The sequence below is a fragment of the Eriocheir sinensis genome, chromosome 62, assembly GCF_024679095.1.
Source record: "Eriocheir sinensis breed Jianghai 21 chromosome 62, ASM2467909v1, whole genome shotgun sequence".
NCBI classification, from domain to species: domain Eukaryota; kingdom Metazoa; phylum Arthropoda; class Malacostraca; order Decapoda; family Varunidae; genus Eriocheir; species Eriocheir sinensis.
The window spans coordinates 2,962,102-2,982,364 of NC_066570.1; the positions used below are offsets into that span (position 1 = coordinate 2,962,102).

Sequence of the window (20,263 nt, forward strand, 5' to 3'; positions counted from 1 at the left end):
GGTGTGGTGATGGGAACATGTTGCCTGTGCAGGAATTGGAAGTACATGATGATGAAAGCTGAAATTCCTGCTAAATATTTAGTTGAACATTTAGTTTAAAGGAATGAGTTCCACAATATGGTAATGGCTCAGTAGAATTCACCTGCTTGTCAGTAAGGAAAGATTCAGGTAAGGAGACAGGCCACGATTCTAATTTTAGTCTTCTGTTTTCACTTTCCCTCCTCTCCCTTCTCATTTTCTCAGGTCACAATTCTAATTTTAGTCTTCTGTTTTCACTTTCCCTCCTCTCCCTTCTCATTTGCCACATATCACCTGTTGGTAGGCAGCATAGGGACAGGATATGGCTGCTATGGACCCACTCATTACGTATCATCAGGCAATTAAAAGCAATCACTCAGGCTTGATAAGATGCACAAAACACAATCAGATTTAACATGGGCCTTTTCAACTTCCCCTGAAATTAGTCCATGTCTCCCAGGCATATGAAATTACAGTCTCATTACAATGTACATTTTGCAGAAGAGTGTGTCAGTCAGTCTGTCCTGGTACTGTGCCTCGGAGCTTCATCAAGGTAGAGGCGCTTTCCCGCTCCTCTGTCCGGCACGCTGCTCATGCATACCTGGATCCTCTCATGCTCCTGCCATCATTTCCAGGTATTCTGCAACTCTTGGCTTGTTTTATAAGGGGTAACTTTTTTCTGCCCCCAGGATCCACTTTGCTCCTCCACACAGTTTACCATATGGCTCGCCAGCACCAGTGTGTGATGGTCTTTTCTAAAAGTTTAACAATCTTTCATGAGATTTTATTATTTTAGAGAAGGGCAATTTTAAGTCTTTGAATTATTCAGGCTGGGATCAGGCACATTATGAAAGTCAAATTTGCTATGTGATGAGGTAAAGTGGTGCAGGAAGTCAGCCACATGGTTTACATTAATTATAATATTAAAGATTACTATTATAATATTTAATAATATAAACTTACAGGAAATTTCTACTGAAAACTCTTTGAAATTAGCAAAATATTTCCTTAATGGCAGCATTCAACATTTAAGTTATCTATCATATTAAGATAATTAATTAGTGCTGAGTAAGGCAGAAATATGCAGCAAAAAGCACCAAAAATAAGCATGGTGTGTGTGGATAACCTCCGCGCCAGAGTCCGCACATTGAGATTTGCCACACAACTTTATATTTGCCTCACATACCATCATAAAAATGCAGGAGGCATTAATCATGTGTCTGGCAGCAATGTACATCATCTCTACTCTTTGGTGTGAGGGAAGGAGTGCCTCCCTCCAGTATGGGATGAGTTTGTATGGCCTTGAACAACAATTATTAAGCCTGAAAGTACCCCTACATCCTTGTGTTCCTGCCCATTTATGCTGGACTACAGAATGGGTGGAAAACATACAGATGGCAGAACAATCAAGCAATCACTGATCTTTACATTGCTGGTGTCAAGATAACTTGATGTCAATCCTCGCTGTACAGCCAGGAAACTGAAAGAACAAACCTATCATCTTGGTGATGTTTTGCTCTGTACAGTGCAAGAAACTGCAATGAGACCTTGACTACAGGTGTCATTGCACTCAAAAGAAGCCACTGACAAAGATCAGTGATTACTGGAATTGCTCAGCCATCTGCATGTTCTCCATCCATTCCATAGTCCAGAAAAATAAATGGGGAGGAACACAAGGATGTAGGGGAAATTTCAGGCTAAATTATTCAAGGCCATACAAACTGTCAACCCCTACTGGAGGGAGGAAGGCACTTCTTCCTTCACACCAGTGAGTGGGGAAGATGTATGTCACTGCCAGACACATAATTAGTTTCTCCTGCATTTTTATTCTGGTATGGAAGACAGGCATAAAGTTGTGCATTAGATCTTGATGTGTGGACTCTGGCACAGAGTCTAAGTCCATAATACCTCAAAGAGCCTCCGGATCAACACTTTGAGCATCTGGTTTTAAAAGAAAACAATTCGAGTCTTACAAAAGTGTATTTATTGACTTACAACCAGAAAGTGAAGTAAAAAATTCTTCCAATGTTAATTCCTCAACCGTATGGCATAAGTAGAGCCCTGTGAGGTAACAAAAGCAAAAACTAGACATTTAATTTTGGCACTGTGTCAAGAAGAGGAGAGTGCAGGACACCACTGCCCTCCTCCCTCAAAGATTCCGGGAGCACCTGAACTGTAGTATAGTGGAGGGCACTGTTACTGAAGCAGGACACAAAGAATACTTTTACTGTCACTCTGGGCTCATATTAACAAAAGGGAGTACACAAAGGAATGATCCAATAAAGCATACCTTGGACACTGCAGCGCAGCTCACGTCGCTAGTTCTTCAGAACCCTCCTGTGACACTTAGGGAGGCACAGCATTTCACGGGAGTGACCAGGTGGAGGGTAGCAACAGTACATTGCTGTAGTGGAACCTGTGATGACCAACCAGGGTGGAGAGATGGCTTGATTAGAGAAAGCCCAGGAGTTCTCTCCACCCTGGTTGGTCATCACAGGTTCCTCTGCAAGAAAGTGCCGTCACTACCCTTCATCGAGTTGTTCCTGTGAGATGCTGTGCCTCCCTACATGTCATGGGAGGTTTCCTGAGAACTGGTGACGTGAGAAGCGCTGCAGGGACTGAGTGCTTCATTGGATCATTTCTTCCTGTATTCCCTCTTGTTAACGTGAGCCCTAAGTGATGATAAACCTCCTCTCATTATTTGTGTTGTTACCTCAACCCACGTCATCCTTCACTACAGAATTCAGAGACTCCTGGAATCTTTGGGAAAGAAAGACAGTGATCTTGTATCCTTGGCACATTGCCCTGACAGCAACCATGTTAACTCACATAATGCAAGACATGACAAATGTGAACAAACATCAAAGTTTTCTATCATTAGGCTTCAGGAGGAGAGTCCATTTTTTCTAATTTGCCCTTGGAAAGGCAGCCACTACATCATCCAGTGACGGATCCAGCTCCAGGTGAAGGGGGGGCTGATATACAAGATGAGCGCCATACCATACCACATACCACAGTAGTAGTAGTAGTACTGTTATTATCATTATAATTAGTAGGCTAGTAGTAGTGTTCACAAGAATGATACCCCCAGCAGATCTCGGTGAATCTTTGAAAGGGCGCAATTTAGGTCCTAAGGGGGTGGGCGGATGCCCTCCTGGATGGGCCACTGACTATGTCCCAGGGAGAACAAGAAAAAGTTGCAAGGGAAATGCAACCTTGTATTCAGTGTAGCTTTTCTCTTGTAACTAATTTTTTGTTCTTCCTGGGATATGTAGTCTGCCTCTCCCTGTGCAAACTAGAAAAAATGGACTTTCCTACAACCTTTAGTCTATGTTATGTCCACTCATGATGACTCGGAAAATAGTTACATTAATTTTTGAGTACCTACAATTTTTTTTTTCCAAGCTAACAATCATCTCTTCCTCAACAGACAGTGTCTGTCCCCCCACTTGAAAGCAAGGCATCTCTCCTTGCAGGCAAGCGACTCTTCACTCCAGGTAGCTCACTGGCAGGTCCAAAGTGCACCTCACTGGAAAGAAAATGTCACAGCGAGATTGAGGACAGTCCAGCTCTTGACAACCCATCTTGACTTCAAGTGCAAGATAAAGAAAAATTTAGTTATAACTTCCTGTATAAAGCAAAGATCTTTGAAAGGCTTTTGTGCAATAAATCTGTATGTAGGGACACCTATCTTGTTTCAATTAACAGAACATGCTTCCAGTTTATTTCCGGAGCCTCTTTCAAGTATTATGGACTTAGGGAGCTATTTCAACCCTGTTTACCATGACCGTGGAACCGTAATTAAGCTGCTGCAGTGCTGAACTTCCTTCCACCAATTTTTACAGATTTAATTAACTTTACCACTAAGGAGAAAATTCATTGAGTGACAATTGATTTAATGTATATTAAATGTTTAAACGGAAATACAGGAAATTATTTACACCTTAAAAATCTCAAAATATTAGCTTTTCTTTCTACTGTCTACAATCAATTAAAATACTGTTTACCAAAATGAATATCATCATTAACATATAGACCTTTCATCGGAAAGAAGGACTGACAACAGCAAGATAAAGAGCAATGTGGCACTTGTGAAATGGAACAACAAGGAGATAAAAAGGTGGCAGGCCTATTTGAAGATGATACAATGTTGTAGGTAGAACGTGGGAGAATGCAACAAGTTGAAAGAAGATATTGGCAATAGAGCAGACCATTGATTTTGCAAAGCCGTGCAAAGTTAGAGCGGAGAGAACAACACTGTAAGATCTGATGGTGGTAAGAAGTAAGGTAAAGTTTGGAGTGCCATTAGAGAGAATATGCAAACACCGTAAAAAGATCTCCAAATGTACACCAATAAGTGTTTGGGATTGAACCCGGGCCGTCTGGATAGTGGTCAGGGCAGCAAACCAACTGAGCCATTGATGTGGTAAAGTCACCGTGCCAGAGGCCACTTCTGCGGCACTATATCTGACACCTCAGCCCCCAGTACAGTTACTGCAGTTTCTCAAATATATATAAACACCATATGAGCCCTTGTGGGTTAATCAAACGCATTTACAACTACCATGAGTGTGAGTAGGGTCACCCATCCTTCATATCCACAGTGGGAGCTGAGGCCTTTCCCAACATTCTCTGCCTCCCTCCATCTGATTAACAGTTTACTCCACACTGCTCATCAAATGTTCTGTTTCCAATATCAACAAAAGGGGTGACTGACAACAAAAAGACTGAAAAGCACTGCCATAGACTACTCTCCCTGTTTACGTACTAACAAACACGAAAGCAACCAACTTGTACCTGTATATGCCTGTCGTCCAGCATACTCTACAGCTGAAGATCACCTTGTGCAGCCTTCCTTCCAGATGAGCTCCCCACCTTGCCTGTAACATAAGGGATAAAGTTGAAAAACACACTGGACATGTTGGTGAGAATTGGTGTTGGACAAGTGATAAGAATGCATGAGGATGTGTGTAAGGGTTTTGCTCTTGGTGAAATGAGAATATGTGTAAAGGTGAGATGAGGATGTGTGTAAGGGTTTTGCTTTGGGTGAGATGAGAACATGTGTAAAGGTGAGATGAGGATGTGTGTAAGGGTTTTGCTTTTGGTGAGATGAGAACATGTGTAAAGGTGAGATGAGGATGTGTGTAAGGGTTTTGCTTTGGGTGAGATGAGTGTGTGTAAGGGTGAGATGAGGATGTGTAAGGATTTTGCTTTGCGTAAGATGATAGCAAGAGAACTGAATTGTAGGACTGAATGGCTGAAGCATGTAAGGTACTCTGAGATGATTTGAACACACAAGAATGAATGAGGATGTATGTGAGTTCTGGTATGAGAGTAACAGCAAGAGGAGTGGACTGGATTAGTTGAATGGGTGAAGCGTGGTGCTCTGAGATGGTTTGGACAGGTGATAAGAATGGACGAGGATAAGATAGGAGTTACGGACGTATGAAAGTAATGAAAATATGGCTGGCCGTGTCCGTAGATTTATTCGTCAACCCTAGACAAAGCTCAGCCCGTAACACGCTGCTTGTCCTGTAGGCATTGGAAGGTTGAAGTAATCTTAATTTTAATGAGGGTAATGATAATAATAGTGCTAATGACGATACTACTACTACTACTACTACTACTACTACTACTACTAATAATAATAATAATAATAATAATAATAATAATAATAATAATAATAATAATAATAATAATAATAATAATAATAATAATAATAATGAAACCAATAGGCGAAATGACACCAGTGATTCCTTGGGTATTTCCATAGTAACTTTAGCACTTCTTAATGTTTATTTAATGTCGCTTTTTTTTTTCTTTCTTGGTATGATTTCTTCAGTTTCATTTATTTATGGATTTAGTTTCGTTCCCCTCAAAAATACTGGCAGCCTCGTTTTCTTGTTTATTCCAAGCGTCACTTGCTTGTTCTGTGAGTGTTTCTCTTTTGCTATATTTGGTGCTTATTTTTTTATTTAACCTCTTCTATTGTAAGTACCTTTTTTGTCTGATCTCTCTCTCTCTCTCTCTCTCTCTCTCTCTCTCTCTCTCTCTCTCTCTCTCTCTCTCTCTCTCTCTCTCTCTCTCTCTCTCTCTCTCTCTCTCTCTCTCTCTCTCTCTCTCTCTCTCTCTCTCTCTCTCTTCCTGGTGTTATAACGAGAAACTTAATTTTTGTTACTGAAAAAATGTCCCTTAAAGATCGTATTGACAGACACTCTTGCACTATTTTCATGAAACTTTCCTAACAAGACAGCTTCCGTGTGTGCGCCCTCTCTCCGTCTCTCAAGGTCCTGTTCGACATCGCTCTATCGTCATAATAAGCCTTTCAACTTGGGCTATTCACTTCATTCTGTCTCTCTTAATCGGATCTCTCTCTCTCTCTCTCTCTCTCTCTCTCTCTCTCTCTCTCTCTCTCTCTCTCTCTCTCTCTCTCTCTCTCTCTCTCTCTCACACCCACACCCACACCCACACGAACCCACTCTCCCTCCATATCCACATTCCACTTCACAACCTCGTCTTCTCCCCTTTCCCCCCCCCCCCCCTTTTTTTTTTTTACTGTACACAAAATTTTCAGCATTTCTCAAACGTAGTCACTGTCGCCTCCCTTTACGCCGAGTTACAGGAACTCGGATACTCTTCAACACGAGAACAAGAATGCCAGCAGTATGACAGACGGCGGCGTCGACCTACAGTGCCCGACGCCTCCCTCCTCGGTTATTGCTTTTCCTGTTTACGTAACTTTATGGTTGGTATGATAAGACACTTTCGCTTCACACATCAGCTATTTCTAAAGGTCAAAGAGGGGGTCAGTCGGGTTCTAATGAGTGTTTCTTCAGGTTCATGGTGCAGGAGAAGGGTCAAACTACCACTAGGGTCATAAAACTACTCCTGGAAATGCCCACAACTCCTATGAAAGCCTTGTCAAATATGTGTTCTTGGGCGACGAAATGTTTTATGATACGATCCTATATCTCATCCAATTTTTAATGCCTTATTTAATGAGACGATTTATATAGTTTCCCAGACAAAAGCCTTACATAGATGATATTTGAGGCAGGATAGGAAAGAGATCATAGAGCAATGTTACTACTGAGCTCTGAAATAACTCTGAAGACGATATTTGACGCCATTATAGAACAGGAAATCATGACCAAAAGTTACCGCTACAACGATGAAATGCGCCTGACGATATTTTGAGGGCAATTAAGGTAAGAAAGAAGTCATAATCCAGTGCTTAACATCGATCTCTTGAAACGCGTGGATAGAGCAGCAGCCTAAAGGGGCTATTACACTGGGCAAATTTTCCGTGGATCTTCAGTCAAACCACAATTTCTGCTAGCGTGGTTTTCATTTGTTTCTTGTTATTGATTCTGATGATGATGGTGAGTAATACCGTCGTCCTTCAGTGATATCTACCGTAGCTTTGGAAGATCGTGGACACGTCAGAAAACCACGGAAAGATAAGAACCACGCCAGCGGAAATCGTGGTTCGACTGAAGATCCACGGAAAATTTGCCCAGTGTAATATTCCCTTAACACTTGAAATGACTTAACTGTGTACGTGAGTGTATCACATGAATCTCAAATGCCAATACACTATTCACAACAAAAGGTAACTATGTATAGTTTTCTTGTATATTTCACGTATCACTTGCTTGTTCTGTGAGTGTTTCTTTTTTGCTATATTTGGGGTTTATTTTTTTATTTAACCTCTTCTACTGTAAGTACCTTTTTTGTTTGATCTTTCCCCAGTCTCCTCCTCCTCCTCCTCCTCCTCCTCCTCTTCTTCTTCCTCCTCCTCCTTCTCCTCCCCTCAACGACACTAGCTTTGAGGTGCAATGAGGACGAAGGAATACTCATTAAAATGTGTATAAATAATGAGGGAAGGTGTGTGTGTGTGTGTGTGTGTGTGTGTGTGTGTGTGTGTGTGTGTGTGTGTGTGTGTGTGTGTTATAGAAAAAAATAAACTTAATTTCTAGTCCTTCAGGAAAAACAAAATTAACACGTTCTCAGATTTTCCTCCATACTTTTTTTCCTCTCCAACTTTTTTCTTCCATCTTCTCTTTTTTTTCCTCTCCACCTATGACCTATTTCTTTCTTCTCTCCTCAAATTGTTTCCTTCTCGCTTTCTTATCTTCCGAGAGACTTTTTTTTCACAAGTTTTAATCATTTCCACCTTTTTATTTTTTTTCTCTCACACTCGAATCTTAACGTTATCCATCTTGTCCATTTGTAGCTTTATTTTTCCTCTCCTTTCCCGTCCGCACTCTCATTTGAAGGCATACTTTTCCTTCCCTTCGTTAAATTAGGTTTTCATTTTTCATCTCACTCGAATCCTAAAAAAATATCATCCTGGTACATCAAAGAACTTATACTTTTTATCTTTCATTTACATTCACAGTTTCTTATTATCGTTTTTTTTTTTTAATATGAATCCTCACTTCTCTTATCCTATCAAGTCTCGGCTCTTTCCTCCTTTTCTTCTTCCTTTAAAATACACAGTTCCTCATTTTTTTTGAATTCTCTGATTTCCCCAATATAAATTATTTGCATTCCTTCATTTTTTGACATTCGAATCCCAACATATTAAATTCTATCAAGTTTCGGCTCTTTCACTGTTTCCTTTCCAGCTTAATTAACTTATTTTGAGCAATCTTCTTTACATCAAGATTTATTCATTATGTATTCACTTTTTGCAATACGAGTCCTCACATCTCCCATCCTTGATATAGTAACACTTAGCTCTTTTCCTTTGTTTTCTTTTTCTTTCGACCATCCTCATTCTCAACTTAATTTTAGCTTCATATTCTTAATTAATTAACTTTATCGCCTCTCAAACTGTACTTCTTATCTTATTTAATCGTAACTCCCATCACTTTTCCTTCTCGCATTCTACTCACTCTAGTATTTAACCTTATTTTTCCTTCTTTATTCTTGACATTTTTTTTTACAGATTTCATTTTTTCTAACTGAATCGTTACATCACTAATCCGAGTGTGACGCAGCTCGTTTACTCTTTCCTTTCCATCTACCACTTTTACTCTCATCCTGATCTCTGCTTACCTACTTTTTACTTCTCGACTCCCACTTCCACTCAGTTCGAATTACTACTATTATTTTCACTTTTGTGGGCTCATCTGGGTATGTTTTCCACCCCGAACCTTTTACTTTCATTTCCCTTTACCGCCCATCTTACTTATTTTGTGTATTTTTTTCTCTCACCTTTTACCTTTGGATCCCCACACCTATCCGAGAGTTAATTTTAATTTTTCGGCTCTCCGCAGTATACTTTTCCCACATCAGTTCCTTTTCTTTTCTTTGCTCTTTAATGTTTTCCTCTCTCCTTTAATCCAGAATTGCACATTTCGTAAAAATTCGTCCCCCCCCCCCACTTTTTTTTTCCTCCCGGCGGATCATGGCCTCACCTCCAGCTTTGAGGAGCTCCGCACTGATGTTACAAGTGCCAGGTTCCTTTCCACCCCTCAAAATTGCCACAGCCTCTCTGACCTCAACCAAAGAGGGTGGAATTTCGTCAATGGGTGAATCAGCATCTGCCACCTGCAACCCTGCAACTGGAAGCTGCCCACGTGAAGGGTCCGCCATGTACAGCTGCATAAAGTACTCAGCCCAACGAGCCCTCTACCCATCCATGTCCGACACGAGGCAGCCGTCAGCTGTTCGGATAGCTTTAATAAGGGTAATATTTCGGATAGTTTTAATAAGGGTGATATTAATAAGGTCTTGCTGGTATGGGAGCCGGGTGAACCACGTAGTAATGGGTTTACATTGGACAATGTAGATTAAACAAGAACATTGGCAAGAATTATTTTAACAATGGAGTGGTGGATGAGTGGAACAGGGTTGACGATCGTATTGTGAGTGCCAATACGATACACATATATAAGAAATGATTAGATAAATTCATGGATAGTGGTTTTAGGTGGGGTTAGGTTCACAGGAGCTCCCTTGTACAGGCCTACCGACCACTTGCAAACTCCTTACGTTCTTATAATCCCATGTTCTGTAAACTCTTCAATTTTCCTCTCTTCTTATACATTATTATTTTCTTAATTCTTTTCGGATCCCAACCATGTAATTTTCCCACACCCAAGTCTTTTCTTCTCCTTTTTCTTCTGTCCCTTCTTCTTTTTCGAGTCCTTCATTTTGTCCACCTTTGAACTTTCTACATTTTTCTCCTCGATCCAGCGGATGTGCAACGACCCGCGACGCCCCTGTCTCTAAGGAGGAGGAGGTGGAGGAGGAGGAGGAGGAAAGAGAAAGGAAGAGGAAGGAGGAGAAGGAAGAGAGGTAGGAGGAGAAGGAAAATAGGTAGGTGTTTCCTCACTTGCCCGGCTCCTCGATGCTCGTTATTCTGCGTTTCTAAAAGGCTGGTCTCCTCGCTCTTCTACACCCTTTCTTTCAGCCCATCGAGTGTGCAATGATCCGGTAACTTGCACCAACGGTTTGGCAATTCAAGCGACGGAATAGAACACACATTTGCAAGTAATGTTCCACTAATTGAGTCATCCTACACTGGAACAAGCATCCAGCAGAGGTAGCAGATGGGTAAATGATCACCTAATTTAGAAATTGCATTATACATTACTTCAAGACATGAGTGAATTGGATGTTCCCGTACCTTCCCAGAGCAAGGACAAATGTCTAGTTTGAGGTCATTGAAGGCGGACGCTACGGCCGAATAACAAACTGTCAGTTTCGTCTTAAGCCAGCAGGCTACTTATTGCCTGCTACTCCAAGATTCCTCCTGCTCGTGCCTTTCTCCTACTCTTCGGTTCTCGATCCTCTTTCTCCTCCTCCTCCTCCTGCTGCCCCCCCCCCCCCAACCCCCGCTGCCAATCCATGGAACATCCCGAGAACCCACTTAACGCTCACTTTCTGAATGGAGGAAATGAGGTTTTCACTCGAGTCGTGGGATATTGAGTGATCCACTCCCTCCCCCTCCACCTTCTCCTTCTCTCCTCCCGCGGCAGCGCGGCGAGTGATGTCACTGAAGTTTCAGGAAGGGATTTGTGTTTGGAAAACTATATTTTTTTGGCTTTCCAGTTGTTCTGGGAAGTTGTGTGTCATGACGGTTTTCTGGTAATCTCTCGCAGCGCGCCAGGAATATTTCAGGCCAGGGAGTTGTCTCCGCGTGCGTCACGGTGCAAAGATACACCTCCAGGCAAGTACCCGAATAAACAGAAAAATAATAAAACAAGTATAAAGTTAGCATCATGTTTACGTCAACAAGGCACGCACAGCCTCAGGACTTACTTCTGTGCGCTGCATGACGCAAAGCATAATCTGTATCGCGTCAGAGCACGTGAAAAATAATCGTTAGTTTCCTTTGTAGTTTCAAGAGCTTAACGTCACAGCGGTAATGCCTCAACCTTTCCTTACACCAGTGAAGATACAAGCGCATGCGCCAAATACATATATACGTCAGATGGAAGAAAAACGTTTGAATCTGCTATTTTTTGTTCAGCGTGTTTTACGTCACCGGAAAACGCCAAAACTCTCCCTCACGTCAGCGGGGATGACGCTCGCCACTCCACCTTTTACTTCCGCGCTTTACGAGGCAAGACGGATGTTTCCTGCTCGTCTGTACGCCAAAGTTTTAATTTCGTTTTCTTTTATCGGTGAAGGAAGCAGATTGGGAGCAGAGGAAACTGCCATCCTTCACTTTAAAGGCTAACGTGACAAGAACCAATATTTTCTGCCAAGTGCAAGAAGGTAAAGAGAGTTTCGAGTAAGAAAAATATACCAGTTGAGTTTAAAGGTTTATTGACGCTACCTTCTGCGAGTCTACGTCACAGGAGGGAGGACGATGCGGTGCTGCTGAACAGGAAATTTTGAAGCGTTACTAGGTGGAAAAATAATGAATAAATTCTTTTCCGGAGCTAAATACTGAAAATATATTACTGGAAAGAGAAGGCTTAACTTTTGAATTAGCAAACACACTAAATCCCTCAGCTCATCCTAAATCACTCGATATCGTATTAACATCACTGGCAGCCTCTGATGAAGATGGCGTCCCTTCCAAGAGCGTCACAAAGCACTGCCCACTGACGGCTAATTGTGGGCCACTGAGGCGAGCGAAGCAGCTGCGAACGACGGGCGGACGAGCGAACAAAAGGCGGTGGTCGGGGTGGGTGAGGGAGTGGGTGGGACAGAGAAGAGGGTGGTGGGTTGGTGGGCGTTAGTGGTGACGGTGCTGTTGAAAGTTAGATAGCGGCTTTGGAATGGGAAAAGCTATTATAGGTGGTAATGATAGTGGTTATGGATGGTGGTGGTAATGTGGTGGGTGGGTGGTGTGGTTGTAGTGGGTGAGTAAATGAGTATGTGGTGTTGGTGATGGTGAGGGTTGCGTTGGGTGAGGAGTTACGTGGCGGTGGTAATGGTGGTTATGGTTGTGGTGAGTCGGTGGTTGGGTGGTGGTGGTGGTATTTATTGTGGTAGTGGAGGATGGATGTCGGTAGGTGGTGGTGGTGGTAGTGGAGGTAGTTGGAAAAATATACTCAGAATACTTAACCTCTACCTTTCGCATTTCTTTCTTCCTCACAATAACAAATGAACAACAAATTATAATAGTGTTTTCCTGTCGTATATTCAACGTAAAGTAAAAAAAAAAAAAGTGATGAATGAAGCGAGTGAACGAAAACAATAAAACGAAAAATAACGAAATGAAAATACTGAAATGAAATGTAAGTTATAAAAGTCCAGTAACCAAATTCCAAACAAAGGGGCAAAAAGAGAAAAAGGAAAAGGGGATGAGGTAAAAAAAAAATGAGAAAAAAAATCCGCTCAGAAAGATAACACCACACACCGCATGCGTCCTATCAAGAAGTAATTTTGGGAAGACATTTGCGGGAGGGATTGGAAAACACGCAGCCCCTTCATTACACTCCGGACCATTATTGTGTTTTATTTTCTGGTCCTCAACCCTTCGACAGCCTCGCCTCGTCCGCCCCTTCACTGAAAACTTGTTACCGCACGGCTTGACGGGAGGGCGGCGGGATGAAGTCAGGGAGGGTGCTAGGGATGAAATTAGTGTTTAACAAGTCTGTCTGTGTGTGTCTGTGTGTCTGGTGTGTGTGTGTCTGTCTCTCGTCTCTCTCGTCACTCTCTCTCTCTCTCTCTCCTGTCTGTTTCTATCTATTTCCATTCTATATTTATCTATCATATTTGTGGATGAAATTCGTGTTTTGTAAGGGTTCCTCTCTCTCTCTCTCTCTCTCTCTCTCTCTCTCTCTCTCTCTCTCTCTCTCTCTCTCCTGTCCGTTTCTATCTATTTCCATTCTATATTTATCTATCTTATTTGAGGATGAAATTCGTGTTTTTTTAAGGATTGCTCTCTCTCTCTCTCTCTCTCTCTCTCTCTCTCTCTCTCTCTCTCTCTCTCTCTCTCTCTCTCTCTCTCTCTCTCTCTCTCTCATCACACACACACATACACATTCATATCCGTTACTATCTATTACCATTCTATTTTTATCTGTCTATATCTGTCATCCACCATTGTTTTCAGGGTGCAATAATACCACTAGAGGAGGCGACAAAGTTATGAGCACTAAATTAAACATAGTGGTACTTTTATTCTCCCCAAATCTCCTCCCTTGAAAAATAACAAACGTAAGCTGGTAGGCGATAAAAAGGGACAAAGAGACATGCTCGTTTGGGCCGGGGAGTGGGGGTGGGGTGGGGTGGGGTGGGGTGGGGTGGGGTGGGGTGGGGTGGGGTGGGGGGGAGGGGGGGGGGCAGACAAGTTGTTTAAATCACTGTCTAAACGGGAAACAAATGTATAATTACAGGTATAGAGTTTATAAATTATGCTGACCTTCATTAACGTGTGCACCTGACACAGTTGAATTTTATATGACAGGAAAGAAAGAAATAAAAGTTCGCTCTGCTTTTATGCTGTGACGTCTGATAAACATGAAGTGCAGCATAGGTTTTTCCTTTATTACAAGAGACTGATTTTTTTTTATAACGGAGACAGCTTAATGGCACAAAAAAAGGAAACAATAATAATAAAAAAAAAGCCCGCTACTCGCTGCTCCCAAAAAGAATCCAAAGAGGTGGCCGAAAGTGAGGTCAATTTCGGGATGCATGCAGGTCGATACAGCAACCTAACCCATGGCTACAAGAGGCCAGTCTGCCTATACGTGGTAGCTCCTGAGAATGGACTACTCACAAACTATTCTCATTCATAAATATCTAATTGTGATATAAAATTTCAGTTGTATCCGCATTAACTACACTCTGCTCAACTTGTTTAATTCACTCACTATCTCACTACCTCACTTGTCTAATGCTACTAACTACTTAACTTATCCTATTCACCCACTACTTTATTCGTATCTACATTTCGGCTGTCTCCTTCCTGACTTTGAATTTATCCCATCTGTAACCATTCAGGATAACAAGTTGAGACAGGAAATAGCCAAAAACTCGTTGATGAATAGGGTAGAGGGTAAAGGAAACAAATTAATCAGATATGCAGTCAATTAACTACGCCTGAAAGTTTGAAATTAATGCCAGATATATTGATGGGTAGGGAGGGTGGCGCGAGTAATTAGTTTTCAGGAGTTGCCATGTTGATCCTCGTGTATATGAAGGAACAAACAAACTCGATAGTGAAATTATCTATAACTCAGTTTAGTATACACCAGTCAGTCAGTCAAAAGTACCTCCCTCATTAGATTTTAGAGTGCGGTACAATAGACTCATTCAGAAAACAAATACACACTCACTTGTCACCACAACACATCAGCACTAACAATTACACTTGATTCACTAACCTCCCCTGCACACCCGGCTCCCCCGTCCCCCCAACAGCCAACACAAATATGCGTGTTATGCACCTATACAAGTGCCCTGCGCATTATTCGTCCAGATCCAGATCCAGATACCTTACCAGTTTACCAGCCAAATGTCCCTCACCAGTCCACCAGTCAAGTGTCCCTCACCAGTCCACCAGTCAAGTGTCCCTCACCAGTCCATCAGTCAAGTGTCCCTCACCAGTCCATCAGTCAAGTGTCCCTCACCAGTCCATCAGTCAAGTGTCCCTCACCAGTCCATCAGTCAAGTGTCCCTCACCAGTCCACCAGCCAAATGTCCCTCACCAGTCCATCAGTCAAGTGTCCCTCACCAGTCCACCAGTCAAGTGTCCCTCACCAGTCCACCAGCCAAGTGTCCCTCACCAGTCCACCAGTCAAGTGTCCCTCACCAGTCCACCAGTCAAGTGTCCCTCACCAGTCCACCAGTCATGTGTCCCTCACCAGTCCACCAGTCAAGTGTCCCTCACCAGTCCACCAGTCAAGTGTCCCTCACCAGTCCACCAGTCAAGTGTCCCTCACCAGTCCACCAGTCAAGTGTCCCTCACCAGTCCAGCAGTCAAGTGTCCCTCACCAGTCCACCAGCCAAATGTCCCTTACCAGTCCACCATTTAAATATCCCTTACCAGTCCACCAGCCAAATGTCCCTTACCAGTCCACCATTTAAATGTCCCTTACCAGTCCACCAGCCAAATGTCCCTTACCAGTCCACCAGCCAAATGTCCCTCATTAGTCCACCAGTCAAGTGTCCCTCACCAGTCCACCAGTCAAGTGTCCCTCACCAGTCCACCAGTCAAGTGTCCCTCACCAGTCCACCAGCCAAGTGTCCCTCACCAGTCCACCAGTCAAGTGTCCCTCATCAGTCCACCAGCCAAATGTCCCTCACCAGTCCACCAGCCAAGTGTCCCTCACCAGTCCACCAGCCAAATGTCCCTCACCAGTCCACCAGTCAAGTGTCCCTCACCAGTCCAGCAGTCAAGTGTCCCTCACCAGTCCACCAGTCAAGTGTCCCTCACCAGTCCACCAGTCAAGTGTCCCTCACCAGTCCACCAGCCAAATGTCCCTCACCAGTCCATCAGTCAAGTGTCCCTCACCAGTCCACCAGCCAAGTGTCCCTCACCAGTCCACCAGTCAAGTGTCCCTCACCAGTCCACCAGTCAAGTGTCCCTCACCAGTCCACCAGTCAAGTGTCCCTCACCAGTCCACCAGTCAAGTGTCACTCACCAGTCCACCAGTCAAGTGTCCCTCACCAGTCCACCAGTCAAGTGTCCCTCACCAGTCCATCAGTCAAGTGTCCCTCACCAGTCCACCAGTCAAGTGTCCCTCACCAGTCCATCAGTCAAGTGTCCCTCACCAGTCCACCAGTCAAGTGTCCCTCACCAGTCCACCAGTCAAGTGTCCCTCACCAGTCCACCAGTCAAGTGTCCCTCACCAGTCCACCAGTCAAGTGTCCCTCACCAGTCCACCAGTCAAGTGTCCCTCACCAGTCCACCAGTCAAGTGTCCCTCACCAGTCCACCAGTCAAGTGTCCCTCACCAGTCCACCATCAACTGTCGTTAAGAGTCCCCGGCCACCCAATATTTCGCAGTCACTGTGATTATGGACTAAAAGAAGAGAAAACAGTGGCGCTGCTGACCACTGCTCGCCGGGCAATCTGGATTTAATTAAACCCATAAATACTTTACGCGGTGGTCCCCCAAGATTAATTTGGCGGTGAAGCAAATGTAATGCCAGGAGGGGGAAGCACACGCACGCACGCACGCACACAGGAAGTGATATATGAAATAATAAAATTACATAATAAAGGTATTAGGATGAAAATATTGTATCAAATGGAGATGAATGAGTTTCTGAATGAAAAGTATAAACATGCAATATAAGACCAGAAGTTCCAGGTATATAATTAATGCAACAATGTGCACATTGAATATTTAGAATCAAAATATATAGAGCGTCAATGTATAAAAAAAAAAATGCCTGTAACTCCCGAGGTGAGCTGGACCGAGCATGTCTTTTTAAACTTATGGGCCGCCACGGGTCACTAAACTGCTTCTCGTACGCGCTAAACAGCTTGGGTCGGCCATGCGCTACTTTAGTTACCAAATGACTCGACAGCACCTTAGGTAATTTTAGATGGTAGAACAGCCTCATTTTATCATTACGTTACAACTTTAGAACTCTCCTTACGCCATCCGGTCACAAATTTTGATGCCCTTACTATTTCAGCGCGTTAGGATTCTATTCTCGTGGATCTGGATGATTTTTTGGTTGATTAAGTTCCTATTTTATTCGCCCATTATCTATAATTATCGATAATTTTACTACGAAAAGGCTCAATAGTTCCGGTTCAAGCGTCTAAACCACCGAAGCAACAAAGCAGTAGTCACGTTTGTCTTCACCGATGCGCCATTACGCAATTAATAATCTGTCTCTTACCAAGGTTCTTCAAAGTAAAAGTCCTCACAAACAACTAAATACTAAACGGTGGGGGGCACACAGCTCTAGTACGGACAAGTGGGTCGTGAAGGTATAATGCTTGTAATAAAACTGATACCCACTCCTTAACATCCCCTTTGTATTCTATCAACATACCTTACACAGTCTCCTCAGAGTAATGCCGCGGCCAGGTCGGTGTGTTCACGCCACAAACAACACACGGGCAGGACACCGCTTGCCGTCAACACCGACACACCGGGACGTGCACGCCGCCGTCTTCTCCCTCGGCCAACGCTGTCGCCACTGGCCGAGCGGAGACGACCGCGGGGTTGGAACACTGAATCATAAAGCCTCGACCCAATAACCAGGTACTTGGCTATGTTAATGGAAATCGTGACTGATTAGTTCTCCAGAGTTTCTAAGTGTAAGCGAATTTGCAAACTGTAATCTTCTGACATCCTTGTCCTTGCATGTCTAAGCGAGCGCTCATCTGTAACCAGCAAGTGGACACTGGCAAGAAAGTAATTAAGACCTTCAAGTGCCCGAAACTGCTTATCTTTTCACATTTAATCTAATAAGTATAAAACTATTCATTGTCAGCGTTGCCAGATTATCGTATTCACCTCGCTGTATTTATCATTTTTAAGCCTCAAACTCTCGTACCTGCACAAATAACGATAGAAAATCAAAGTTAGCGTTAAAACTGTTATTTATTGATGTTTAAATGCGGTGAGTACGATAATTTGCCAGCGCTGTTCATTGTGTAATTGTGAAGCATGTTACAGACGTCAATACTAAGGTCGTATTATAAGACTTTCGCTTCTCACTTCAGCTCTTTCTAAAGGTCAAAGAGGGGGTCAGTAGGGTTCTAATGAGTGTTTCTTCAGGCTCATGGTAAACAAGAAGGGTCAAACTACCACCAGGGTCATAAAACTACTCCTGGAAATGCCCCAAACTCTTACGAAAGCCTTGTCAAATATGTGAACTTGGGCGGCGAAAACAGGCTCATGGTAAACAAGAAGGGTCAAACTACCACCAGGGTCATAAAACTACTCCTGGAAATGCCCCAAACTCTTACGGAAGCCTTGTCAATTATGTGAACTTGGGCGGCGAAATGTCTTGTAACACGACCGGTTTCGTCACTGTGTGTTGTGCTCGCTGTCCAGAGAAGACATACCACACTGCCTGACCAACCAGCACGCACCCTCCGGCAGTGACGTCACGAGGTATGTACACAACTCCCGTGCCGCCCCCTTCCTTCTCACACACCTTTTGCATAATTCTATTTTTTTTATTATTCCAATATTCTACTACTTTTCTGTCTATTTTTTTTTTTTTACAACAAAGGAGACAGCTCAAGGGCACACAAAAAAGGAAACAATAATAAAAAAAGTCCGCTACTCGCTCTGTCTGACTTAATATCTCACGAATGATATGATTTGTATAATCGCATGGTACCTAAAATATTACTTTCGATAGATTGCCACTTTAGCTAAGCTGCCATTACATGCTCATTTGAAGAACCATACAGCTTATCAATCTATCGTTATAAAAAGAAGAGTACAACAAGCATATGCGAGCGTCTGTGGAGGCTGCGTCCTGGACAGAGCTCATTCGATTGTTCACCACCAGGGGGGGAGGAGGAAGAGGAGGAGGAGGAAGAGGAAGAAACGGAGAGGAAGAGACTCATCCAGAGGTCGTTAGGTTAGGTCAGGGTTACGCTAGGAAGAAGAGGAGGAATGATATGCAAAGAAGGAGGAGGAGGAGGAGGGGAGAAGTAGTAAGAAAGAGATTAGGAGGAGGAGAAGGAGGAGGAGGAGAGGAAACAGAAAGAAAAGGACGAACAGAAACTGGGAGAACAGGACGAAAAATAGTCACTGAAGGACGAGTCAAGAAAATAGAGGAAAGAAAGAGGAGGAATAGGAAGACGAGGAGAGAGAAGAAAAAGAGAAGGAAGAAAACGAAGATGAGGGGAAGATGGAAAGAAGAGGAAAAGGAAAGAAAGAAGATAAGAAGGGAGAAAATAGAGTCGAAAGAAGAGGGGAAGAAAAGAAAGAAAACAAGAAGATGATGAAGAGAGAAGACGAGGAGAGAGAAGAAAAAGAGAAGGGAGAAAACGAAGATGAGGGGAAGATGGAAAGAAGAGGAAAAGGAAAGAAAGAAGATAAGAAGGGAGAAAATAGAGTCGAAAGAAGAGGGGAAGAAAAGAAAGAAAACAAGAAGATGATGAAAAGAGAAGACGAGGAGAGAGAAGAAAAAAGAGAAGGGAGAAAACGAAGATGAGGGGAAGATGGAAAGAAGAGGAAAAGGAAAGAAAGAAGATAAGAAGGGAGAAAATAGAGTCGAAAGAAGAGGGGAAGAAAAGAAAGAAAACAAGAAGAGGATGAAGAGAGGCGTCACAAAAGGAGGAAGATGATTAGGAAGAAAAGAATACGAGGATGTGGAAGAAGAGTGGAAGAGAAGAAAATGGAAGAAGAGGAAGAGGCAAAAAGGAGGAGGAGGATGAAAAGGAAGACAAAGAGGAGGGAGGAAGGGAAGGGAGAAGACGAGGAGGTAAAAGAAGCGAAAAAGAAGAGGAAGAAAACATTGAAAAAGGAAAAGGATGCATAGGAAAACAAAGAGGAGAGGCAGAAGAAGGAAGAAGACGAGGAAGGGAGAGGAGAAAAAGAAGAGGAAGAAGCAAAATGAGAAGGATTAGAAAGACAAGAAGAAAGAAAAGGGAGACGGAAAGGAGGTGAAGAGAAAGAAGCAGAGAAGAGGAAGAAGAGAAAGTATAGCCATCGCAAAAGAAGGATTAGGAAAACAAGGAGAGGGAGAAGGGAGAAGACGAGGAGAAAAGGAAGTGGGAAAGAAGAAAAAGGAGCAGAGAAGAGAGTTATGAGAAGGGAGTCATGGAAAAGGGAGGAAAGTGGATGAAGAACACAAGAAAGAGAAGAAAAATAGATAAGAAAGAGGAGGTGGAAGAGGTGATTAAG

The 20,263-nt window shown here is 43.0% G+C and overlaps 1 long non-coding RNA gene across 3 annotated transcripts; it reads right to left on the minus strand.

Annotated features, from left to right (window-relative positions):
* Positions 1 to 1,983: 1,983 nt before the first annotated feature.
* LOC126986634 (uncharacterized) lies at positions 1,984 to 17,620 on the minus strand. 3 transcript variants are annotated; one of them, XR_007739845.1, is made up of 3 exons: positions 17,445 to 17,620; positions 4,810 to 4,898; positions 1,984 to 3,547 (listed from the first exon to the last, which is right to left on the minus strand). It is a non-coding gene; the product is annotated as an uncharacterized LOC126986634 (long non-coding RNA). The 3 variants fall into 3 exon arrangements; XR_007739844.1 differs by having other exon boundaries at positions 4,816 to 4,898; positions 17,445 to 17,614; XR_007739846.1 differs by lacking the exon at positions 1,984 to 3,547 and adding an exon at positions 3,560 to 3,602 and having other exon boundaries at positions 4,816 to 4,898.
* Between the last annotated feature and the right edge of the window lie 2,643 nt (positions 17,621 to 20,263).